Consider the following 12,437-nt stretch of genomic DNA (forward strand, 5'->3'; position numbering starts at 1 on the left):
TTTTCTAGTTGAATTGCCATTATTTGTTTTTACTTTATGCTTTATAACGCACAATTCCAAGAATCATAAAATAGATTAAGGGCTTCTTTGATTCAAAATATTCTCGAAGGAATCATGGAGGATTCTAATCCTTAGGAATTTTTCCTATCTTGGTTGTTTGATTCGTAGGATTGTAAACCATAGGAATTTTTCCATATGATTCATTTGCACTAGATTTCATAGGAAACATCCCATCCACTCAAACCTCTTTGAAAGAATTCTGCGTTTTTCTATGCACAATCAAACACTCGTACCATCATGTAGGATTCAAGACGACATTCCACTCTAATCCCATGTTCTTCCTATTCCCGCGTTTTGGAAATCCTACGAATCAAAGAGGCCCTAGGTTTTTTATAGAAACTAATTGATTTTGAATGATATGAACTATAAGAATTAAACGAAGGTCTACATCAGGCATATATGACTCAGAGCTTACATGCTACAGTGTGGTATTTATTCGTAATTTGGTTGCAAAATCTGACGCGTGCAATGCACGTGTACCTTACTAGTACTTCGAGTATGTGCAAAACACAATGGCACGCTACACAGTGTCTCTCTTATAGTTCATGAAGCCACGTGGCACATTTGGAGGCGTTGTCGCGACATCCTTCTGTGGATTGATCATAGTGACGTGCTGCTGGTTCCAGAAGAATGTACTCGTCCTTCCTGAGCCGCACTGGCGCTACATGCACGAAGCGAAGATGTGCACGCACGCCACGCACGCACTCATTCCCTCACACGCACACGTGGGTACACGGGCGGACGCAATTTTGTACCAAGATCCACCCCATGTGATAATTTGACGCGTGTAAAGTCTTTCACTTCATTGATGGTCAATTAATACAGCGCATGCAAATTGAGTGGACGTGAGGGCGGAAGAAAGACCTTACTACTCCACTGAGCGCATGCGAGTAGTTAAATCATGGGTTGCTAGTAGTACTTCCATTGGTCTCCTTCATATTTTGTGCCAATTTTTGACAGTAACATAATATTTACGCATCTGAGCAGTGTAGTCTACTTGAAATTTATGTTCCACTAAACTCATCGGGAGCCATTTCGGGCCTCGAGACCAAAAACCATCAATTAATCTTTACCTTGTTCCCATCACATTCGAAAGTACTAGTGCTACAATTAAGTGCAAGCCTGCTCACACCTACCAGTACGTACCAAACCTGAACGTGTTCCCACTATGCAGGTTTTAGTACTAGTGCTAGTACTTAGGTTATAAAAAGGGGAACTACCTAACCGAAAATTACTCTACCTTCCTCCTCATAAGTCCTCCTTCTTCGTCCGTCCTTGCTATGGCCGGTGTGCAGAGCTCTAGGTCGAGAACTACTCGTAACAAGGGAGCGGCAACCAAGGCTGCGGAAAAAAAGAGGGCTCGCCGCCACGCATAGACCTCGAAAGATCTCTCACGGGCAGGCGATGGCTCCCAGGAGCGCCCTAGACGCGGAGGCGAACATGCCGAGCTGGCGGCGCTGGAGTCGTTATCCCTCGACGGCATGCCCGGTCAGCTCAATAAGCACCTCAATAAGCAGAAGGAGTTCATCCACGGCTTGGGGGAGCTGCTGAAGGAGAGCCTCGACGACATGCCCGCTGAGCTCAATGAGCAGGGGGAGTTGACCGCCGGCTTGGTGATGCTGCTGAAGAAGAGCATTGCCTCGGAGAAGAAGGCGACCGGCGAAATCCTGCAACTTCAGGATGACAAGGCGAAGCTCTGCCACGAGCTCGACCTGCTGAAGGAGGAGAACGCCGGCTGGAAGAAGCTGCATGAGAATAGTAATTCCTCGATGAAGATGTTGCAGGCCCTCGTCATGGAACAGAAGGAGGAGTTGGCGAAGCTCCGCATCGAGCACCCGGCTGCTGTCAAGGTACGTAATGCGGCCGTGGAACAGATGATGAAGGCTCGCGTCGAGAAATCCCGCGTCATGGACACAATGATGAAGATGGCGGAGGAGACGCGCAAGGAGATGGAGGTCGTGGAGGCGATGAAGAAGCAGTTACGACTCCGCGGCCAGCAACCCTTCATGTAGTGAGAGCAGCACCCCAGACTTGTGTGTGCATCTTCCTTCTTTTTTGGGGGTGATAATCCTCCTTCTTCTTTTGCTCCTGTGTTTCCTATTTTGCTTCGGGTGTTTCGCCGCACGTGTCACCTTCTCTGCGAGGCATGAATAGAACAATGCTAAAAATGAGATGACTAGCAAATTAGATCATTCTTTATCGCCAATAGAACCTCTTGCTAGTAATAGATAATAAGAGTAGAGAGTAGAGGATATGGCACTGGGCTGCCGTGTTTCGTGCTCCTCCGTTGTACTCCAGTGGAAAACTTGAGTATACCGCATGGTTCTTTGCTCCTCCTCAGGTCGTCGGCACATTTATACGAGCAGTCAAATCACAAGGCCCCGCCTTCCAGCAGTAATGAGCCGTCAAATCACAAAGGCCCTCGCCTCTCATGAAAAGGACCAAGCTAGACTGCCCCGCCCTCTAGCCTTTTAAAAAATGTATACATTTGTACAGTATTAGTATCGATGGATTGCGCCATGGAGCAAAACTATGCATATACTATATGACACTACCCACTATGAAGGTACTAGTAACATAGACTAGTAACTGGTCTATGTTACTCTCCACTATGACCAGCCAAAGTCGAGGCGCGGATACCAACGAGGGCCTGGTTGTGTCTATACTTGGACAACTTACCCGACTGCATGCGCACCAGGCAGACGAAGCTCGCGTCGTGTTGGTGCCATGTGCGGCCCGCACATTAACCAAAACCTCGCGCCTCCATCTTAGCCTCCGCGTTTAAAACATCTCAATCTCAAGGCCAAGGAGCAATGTGAAACCTATGATAGAGCCAATCGGATGGTTGAGAACACTACAATTCGTAGCTATAGATGCGTGTGTGAGAGAGGACGAGTGCGTGTGTGCACCTCTTCTCAGAGTACAACTGTATGTGGGTGGCATCGACCTAGGGAGCAGTGATGGTGCGTGCGAGAAGTCCCGAGAAATAGGTTTAATGCGTCTGAAAAAAAGACTAGTCCATAGCTCGCCACGAGGCTATTCCTGTCGAACGCAAAGCGTAAGATATGTATTCGACGGTGCCAGTTTTTGCACGTACACAGCAGTAGAAAAAGAACTCGTACCATGGCATATGCTACACCACGGCCGAGCAAACGTGCTGACGTTACGCCATCCGAGAATAGTGTCGCACTTCGAAACTAGAACCGTCAATAAATTTTGAGCGCGTCTCGTCACATTCCAAATTACTACTACTACCACGCTATATTTAATTGCAAACCTGTTCACATCGATCACAACCTAAACGGTTTCCCACTTAGGAGCGTATTAGTAGTACTCGGTTATAAATACTACTAAGCTAAGATGACTGCACATTCCTCCTCAACTCCTCATCCACAAAAAACAATCAAGCCATAGCCAGCGTGAGTTCTGGGTCGGGAGATTTCCACCAGGGAGAGGTGAGCATGGAAGAGGAAGCACGAGAGATGTCCCGCCTCGCCGCGAAAGCAGCCGACATGTCCAGCCGCGCAGCAGTAGGAGCACAGAGGTCCCGCCGTGCCGCCGAAGCAGCACGGAGGTCCCGCCGCGCCGTCGATGTAGCAGATCGGTCCGGCCACGCCGCGGAAGCAGTAGAGATGTCCCGCCGCGCCGCCGAAGCAGCAGGGAGGTCCCGCTGCGCGGCGGTGGCCTGGGAAAATTTCTCGCGGGCAGGCGAGGACTCTTACAGGCGCATGCATGCGATAGTCCATAGCCAGATGGATCAGATCTCTCGCTGGGCGAGGATGTAGGACGAGGCTACCGGCGTCATCCGGCAACTGGGGGAGGGCAATGCGAAGCTCCGGGGCGAGCGCAACCTGCTGAGGGGGAAGATCGCCAGAAGGGCGAAGCAGGAGGAGGAGACCGCTGTCGTGTTGCAGAGGACGGGCGTCATCATCAAGAAACTTATGGATGAGAATGTCATGCTCCGCATCGAGCGCAACAGGCTGGTGGAGGAATCCATGGATGCTGCCAAGCAGTGTATTAAGGACATGAAACTAATAACACTAGTAGAAAAAGGGTCTAATGTGAAACTCATTAGTCCCGGTTTGGTATTGAACCGGCACTAATGTGACCATTAATGCCGGTTCCAACGGCCAGGCGGGCGGCGCTCATTAGTACCGGTTCGTGGCGAATATTTAGTACCGGTTCGTGCCACGAACCGGTACTAAAGAGGTGGTGGCCTTTAGTATGGGTTGGTGGCTCCAACCGCTACTAAAGGGGGGGTCTTTAGTACGGGTTGGAGCCACCAACCGGTACTAAAGGTGGTGGCCTTTATTACGGGTTGGTGGCTCCAACCGGTACTAAAGACCCCCCCCCCCCTTAGTACCGGTTGGAGCCACCAACCGGTACTAAAGGTGGTGCGCTGCCACCCGCAGTGCACAATGTTTAGTCCCACCTCGCTAGTTGAGAGGAGCTCGCACCGGTTTATAAGCCCCGGCGCGGCTACCGTGTCGAGCTCCTCTCTAAGCAGTCCTTTGTGGGCCCATTGCAAGTCTTCTGTCCTGTGGGGCCTACTGGGCCGTACGGGCCTGCATCCTGGCCCAACTAGAGATTGGGTTTCTAGTCGTATGCAGGCCGTGCCGGCCCAGTAGGCTGGCTGTTTTTGCTTTATTTCAAAAATAAAAATAAAAAAATCCTTACCAACCGGGACTAAAGGTCCCCCAGACCACGGCGCGCCTCGTGCCACATGGTGGGCCTTTGGTCCCGGTTCGTGTTTAACTGGGACTAAAGGGGGGGACCTTTAGTCCCCACTCTTTAGTACCAGTTCCAGAACCGGTACTAAAGGTCCTTACAAACCGGTACTAAAAGTCGTTTTTCTACTAGTGTGAAAGAGATCATTGCCCGCCACGAGAACTAGTCTCCGCGACCTGCAGCGCATAAAGAAAGTAGAGATCAGCGAGCCAGATTGTTGGCGTCTTCCTTCTTCTTTTGCCCTTGTGTATTTCGGGCGTAGCCGCATGTGGCTTTTTTAATTATCTTCCTAATTATGTAAGACAATTATTATCCACTCTCGTCGTCCTTATATATATTCATCAGTCTTGCTATAAGTCGTAGTAGATGCTATATAGGTCCGTCGGATCTTGCATCAAGATCCGTGCAAAATTTTCTTTTCAGGTTTTCTTTTTTCTCTCTTAAATCTCAGTCGAGTGAGACATTGCCATGCCATTAAACTGAGGCTCAGGCGCCATTAATGGAGACCTTGGGAGAGAGGTGGACGGCAGATGGAGGTCAAAGGGCTCTCCTCCCGATAAGCACGCGCAGGGGTCTGATCGCACGCCTCCCGTACTCAAATAGCTACCCTGCACGGCGCCTCCTAGCTAATAAATAAAGGGACGCGTGGCAGCACGTAAATCGTAAATAGAACGCCCACGGTTTCAATAATACTTGTGTTTCCGATTGTAACGTGACAGCACTTGTTCCAAAATGACTTTGTTGATTGTTAATGTGTGCGCCTTCGCAAATCGGACAGCAAAATTACCACAGCATGTTGGTGCCATGTCATGGCACCAAGCCAATTTTCATGCGTGTTTCGGATTTACAGGAATTAAAAAACCAAGTTTCTCAATGTTTCCAGCCGAGCCATGACGCCCAGATGTTTGAATTTCATTCCCATTTCTGGCATGGGACCTAGAAATTTACCCGAGGACACACATGTGATTTTTCAACCAGCTTTGGTGCACTGGAGCATGTGCTTGTATTTAAAATTTGAATTATGAACACAAAGGTGACACGTTCCCTCTCAGAACCACGAGCCTTCTTGAGAGAAGCTCCGGTTTGCAAGAAACTTATACCAAAACTGTTCCTATTCTGCAATTTTTTTACCACGGCATGGTAGTACCATGACATGACACCATGCCAAGTTTCATGATTTTCAGGCGTGTTTTGGATTTACAAGAATTTTAAAACCAAGCTTCTCAATGTTCTCGGCCGAACCACGATGCCCAGATGTTTGAATTTCATTCCCATTTCTTGCATGGGACCTAGAAATTCACCCGAGGACACACATGTGATTTTTCAGTCAACTTTGGTGCACGGGAGCATGTGCTTGTAGTTCAAATTTGAATTATGCAAATTAAATGACCAGAAACTCAATTAATGTATAAAAAAGGCCAAACGAACCCGGAATAATTCCATAATTTAACAGGGCACTCATATAGTTCTATGTTTCCTCTATAAAGAAAATCTGGCGGGAGGCAGCGTATATTGTTTCGCACCCAAAGGTATAAAGAAATAAAGAAATAAAGAAATTAGCCCTATTTAATTCTTGGGTTCTTATTATTTATGCCACTAGTTGTGTATCACTACTCAGTTTTGCCATTAGAAGTTACAACTACTCAAAAAATGCCATCGATCCGTGAGATGCTTGCTCAAAAATGCAATTACATATCTAAAAATGCCATTGTTAAGTTAGATGTTTGCTCAGAAATGCCATTAGACATTGTTATTTTCACGTCAAACCCCGTTGACCATGTTACATGACAAAAATAAGCCGATTCTCACAATGATAAGTTAATGTTGTCCAGCACAACACACCCCTCAAATAAAACTAAGCACCCAGGAATTCTTTGACAAAACTAAGCACCCTGAAAATTTTTGACAACTAAACTGCTGGCTATATGATGTTGGCCATATATATTGTATGTATATAATGTCAAGAAACGAGTGGTAGTACTATACCAACTAAAAGATGAAATGTACGAAATATAATGAGAAGAAACATAACATAGTTCTACTGGGGGCTCAGCACAACACACCCCTCAAATAAAACTAAGCACACCAGAAATTAAACTAAGAAACTAATCCGGTAGACACTGCATTAGAACCACCATGAGCAACGACACTGCCACCTTACTCGGAGTCCTCGTCGACGTCCTCGACTTCGTCCTTGTCCCTCTTCCTCTTGGGCGATACTTCTTTGCTTGAACCGCACACTTGCCTCTTGCTCTTCATCCAACCCTTGTAGATATTGAAACAAAGGTAGCCATCCATTGCAGCGTAGTGGATGTGGTCTATATCTAGTACATTCCACTGCCATGCATGACGATGAAACATGTATGGAGGTTTCTCTAGTTTACCGTATGAAGGATGAACCATGGCTCCTGCCAGGCTCAGCATTGAAGGCTGATCAAGGGAGGGCACCGGCCCTTCCTTCTGGAGGTCGAAGGGGTCGCCTACAACGAGGTCTATCCGACCCAGGATTTCCTTGTCGTTCCTAAAGTCGACAGTAACGAATTTGACTCGGCCGCCCTTGAGGAAGTTCTTAAATTCCTCGCACTCAACGTCGGCATGGCATATGTGGTAGACCAAGCATAAGTCATGCACGCAAACCTGGATTACGGCGGGCTTCTCTACTCTGCCTCCTTTAGTTTCTTCTCGCTTCCCAGGACTGTGGTGTACTCAACATCTAGACCAGCGACCCACTCATCATTTGAGTTTTCGAACATGCGTTTGAAGTGAGCAAGGCATTATTTCACCGTTGCGGAAGAACGGGTGTAGATGACGTCGAACTCATCGCCGGTGATGGTTCTAACCTTGTACTCACTGCCGATCATGGAGATTTGGGACGCCATGGATTTCGGAGGAGGGTTAGGATTAGTGGAACTGCCGTAATGTGAAAGGACGGGACGAGTAGGAGCGGTTTATCGATTGTAAAATGTCGAGTGGGGGGCGCGTGCGAATGGCAGGGTAGTGGCTTGCCTGGTGGATAAATGGATTCATGCACAGTACTATGGGGGGCCCAATTAGATGTCATGTCTACTCGACGCCTAATTAAATGGCTTTCGATGTCATGTCAAGTGCCGGGAAAATTACAGGTGATACAAAGCTTTCCATTCTCCCATGATACGGGCTTCTGAGAGCCCTTGGATCTGAGATCGAACGACTGCATGGCGTGGTTCTAGACCTATGGGTGAATATCCTATCCTGGAGGGTTATTCTGCAAATTTTCAGCAACTTAGCATGCGACCGTTCGATCTCAGATCCAAGGGCTGCCAGCAGCCCGTATCATGGTCGCGCCTACCACGACCGTCGCCTCGCTCGCGTGGTCGCGCCCTTGGAGATTTAACATGGTGCGTTAGGCTATCTGATGTTGGCATGTCAAGCATTGTCATCACTTAGTCACTCATACAACAAGGTTAGCTATAAGGTTGGCTATAAGAGTATTTTTTTTGTTTACTTCTCTCTATCTCTTTCTTCGTAGTATTTATTGCATTTGCCAAGGAGTGACCTCTTCCAATGAAATGGTGCTTAGATGAGGTGTTATGGGCATTGAATGGCTTAGCAACTCAAGTCCCCAATGCATAGGTGCTTAGTTTTTTGTTGCTAAGTTTGCTTCATCTAGGTACATGCGCTTAGCACCGTTTCTTCCTGGGGTCACCAAACTAGTCTCTCTCTTCTTAATTAACTTGCCACATCAGACTTTATGCCTATGTGGCAGGCTTAGCACCTGTAGGATCAAGTACAATAGTGGGCTATAAGCCCGCTTTACATGGCATTTTTGCATATGTGGGGGAAAGAGGCAAGGAAAAAGTGGAGGAGTGGGCTCTCAAGCAAGAGCCAGCCTCTACATGGTGGAGCATCGGGAGAGGCACCTGTATGGAGGTGGTCAGGAATCGGGAGACTCAAGCCGGTCATAGCGCCGTAGTTAAAATGATAATGGCAAGTCAAATCACCGGGCCCCACCTGTCTAGCAGTAACTCACTGTCAAATCACACAGCCCTATGTTTGCAGCAGCCTACTCCCTCATCTTCTCGCGTCTCTGTCGAACCGACTAGGCGGAACTACCTCGCCTACCGCACGGGAAAAGCCCCGCCCTCGACTTTTAAATAGTAAAATATACTAATTTTGTATCCATGGATTGCGCCATGGAGCAAAGCCTCAAGAAAACGGCAGTACACATGTACAGAGTATACAGCACGCCCGTCGCGTTCGCGTCGCACCCCAGACGGTCGGTCGGTCTGGCACGCCGCTCTTCGAATGGAACGCGCATCATATTGCGTTTGCACACGCATGTGGGACCGCAATTGAGAACCGACCATAGGCACACTCCCCGGACCCGCAAGTCGGGTGAGTTAATAGAAGTACATACTCCACCTTGGTACCTGGACGATCCCTGCAAGACACGAAAGATCAGTTCGTCCATGCATGTGACCAGACTCCAGCAGACACGCCTGGATTGGCTATCGTCTACATATCGTGCAGGCTGTGTTGTACAGGGCTGTAGTTCTGGTGAGAAATCTAAAAAAAGGTTTCTTGTCATCTCGCAAAATTAGGTGTCATGTGCTTCGGATCACTGCTAGGGTTAAACAGCGACAACTGAGTTGTGCTAGTCATTGGGGGCACATGCACGAAGACTACTCGGCCGCCATCTAGGTCAAGCCGGCTATGTTAATTAGGACATCTATCGACGGACCCCTTTTCTACGAGTTTATCTTTAATTTGAGCTTTGATCCTCGTCTAGTTTGTCCGTCGGGATTCATCTTGTCTCCTTTGGGCAGTGAGGTTATGATTTCTTGTCATGTGGCATTTTTTCGTGTGATATGTTATAATCCGGTGCTTCAGATCAAAAAATGACGACAACTGCGCCTCCGGGGCACGTGGATGAAGACTTCACGACAGTCATTGCCGAGGTCAAGCCGGGTGCGGCCGGTAGACAAAAGAAAACTAGTACTCCACTATATAGGCAGGAGCCTCCACGCTTGCTTGCTAGTGTTGCTCTCTTCACACTGTCTCGTCCTCTCCAGATCTAAACACGACAGCGGTGGCCACACTCTCTCTCTACTCACCGCTGGTCACAGATCCAGCCGGATCCTCTCCGTCGAGGAAGGTGAGAAGGTGCAACGTTCACGCGGTCGTCCTCGGCGACGGCTCTTACCCACTGCCGGCGCGTCCCGATCAGCGTGCCTTGCCGTTCTCTCCCAAGCATCGCTGGAGAGGGAGGGCCTCCCACCCCTTCTTCCTCGCTGCCGTTGTGTGGGCAGATCCGGCCTCCCGCCGCCCACCTAGCGACATCCCGGCGACCCTCAGGTATAACTTCCTTCGAAACCGGACTTGCTCTACTTCCCGAGCTCCTGACGTCGCTGCATTTGTATCTTTTACTATTTCTCAGGGGCCCTCGTGTAAATAGGATCGATCGGCTGTTCGAAAACCACCTAATTTTTTACTGTTAAGAGGTAAAACTAGTTCATGCACTCGAATCTAGTAGTACTTGGTTCAAACAAGGAATAAAGGGGGTGGGGTGGGGGAAGATTTGTTACCTGAATCTAGGACTTGGTCGAAAGAGGAAATAATGGGGGTGAAAAGTAGCAGAGACTGGCTATCCAACTGATCTCTAGGTCTAATAGGGAAATAAAGGGAACACAGTACAAACTCAATATAAACCCGATCTATTGGTTGAAAAAGGAAAGAAAGTGGGGACTGGGGGACAAGTCAACAGAGTAAGTCCAGCACTAGATTTGCTAGCCTCACACAGTATAAGGTGGCTATATACCGAACAAAAATGGGACCAACCCAGATATCCTCTTCTGATGTTTGTTGCCCCAAGCCGTGTAATGCCACTGGCAAAATGTAGCAGTCGCACTGTTAAAAGTAAGGACACGTTAAACCAATGTTGTTTTCAATGTAATGCCTCCAGTAATATGAATCAATGGCACTTTTTTTCATGTCCTGCTAAATTTCCCATTAAGATAAGTTGCTTCTTTTTGTTAGAGATGCAACTGTCCTGGTCCGCCTACTCTCCAGGAGCTTCACGACCAACCTTGATGTTGCTCAATTTTATTGCAACTAATGAAGAAGCTCTGTGGGTTTCGTTTTCTGATGGAAATGGAGCCGGGGCTGGAGCCCTTTTCTTAAAAAAAGAAGAAGAAGAAGAAGCTGCTAGCTCATGGGACATTGCTTCATTTTAGGTGAACTGCACCAAAAGGTCCCATGAATTGAATCATCCATGTTGGTGACGGGTGTCATCCCTTCTACGATGGCGTTGACTGCAGATATGGTTCCAATCACGAGGTATGTTCCTTTTTGGTCTGACCGTTTGCCAAAGATCCTGCATGTTGATCCTGCTCTTGTGCTACTGTTTTGGCACTGCCATGATAAAGCAGTAATGTTATTATTTTGCACCTTAATCTAGTGGCACTATTAATTTGAGGCAATGTTTTGGCACCACTAGTGCCACTGTTTTTTTTATATATCGTAAGAGGGGGTTCCCTCCAATTTCATTAAAGAAACCCAACCATAGATAACCATTATCCGAGAAAATCTCAGTGTAAACGGGCAGTTATGCAACTACTACTAGAACGGACTGAGTACTAGCAGGAGACAAGTTCGCCACATAAGCTAGGCAGGTAGGGGGACGCAGCACCAGCTCGACCAAGTTTGGATTACAACCCAAATGCTACCACAGAAACATCAGGGGGAAGATAGGGACTGAAAGAGCCAGCTTCAGCATCCCAGTCTAAGCACCCCCGGCCTTCATCCTTGCGACGCACGGTACACCTCGTTTGCCACCTGCTCGACCCTAGTGTCACAGATAAAATGAAGTAGTAATACAGTTAAAATAGACCGAGTGTCCTCTCTATCATTTCATTTCCAATGTAGATAAAGAAAGTGCTTCTCTGTTAATGTATGTTTCATCAACTAGTCCCATTGTTAATGTTTAAGCGTTTCTGTAAACTGGGGTGCTTAATTTTAGTTGATCTGCACAAAAATAGAGATTTGAATGTCTCAAGGCCCGTCCTTGTAATATGATGTCTACTACGCAACCTTCTTCTTGTAGACGTTGTTGGGCCTCCAAGTGCAGAGGTTTGTAGGACAGTAGCAAATTTCCCTCAAGTGGATGACCTAAGGTTTATCAATCCGTGGGAGGCGTAGGATGAAGATGGTCTCTCTCAAGCAACCCTGCAACCAAATAACAAAGAGTCTCTTGTGTCCCCAACACACCCAATACAATGGTAAATTGTATAGGTGCACTAGTTAGGCGAAGAGATGGTGATACAAGTGCAATATGGATGATAGATAAAGGTTTTTGTAATCTGAAAATATAAAAACAGAAAGGTAACTATTGATAAAAGTGAGCGAAAACGGTATTGCAATGCGTTGAAACAAGGCCTAGGGTTCATACTTTCACTAGTGCAAGTTCTCTCAACAATAATAACATAATTGGATCATATAACTATCCCTCAACATGCAACAAAGAGTCACTCCAAAGTCACTAATAGCGGAGAATAAATGAAGAGATTATTGTAGGTTACGAAACCACCTCAAAGTTATCCTTTCTGATCGATCTATTCAAGACTCCGTAGTAAAATAACACGAAGCTATTCTTTCCGTTCAATCTATCATAG

The sequence above is a fragment of the Aegilops tauschii genome, chromosome 4 (assembly GCF_002575655.3).
Source record: "Aegilops tauschii subsp. strangulata cultivar AL8/78 chromosome 4, Aet v6.0, whole genome shotgun sequence".
Classification (NCBI taxonomy): Eukaryota; Viridiplantae; Streptophyta; class Magnoliopsida; order Poales; family Poaceae; genus Aegilops; species Aegilops tauschii.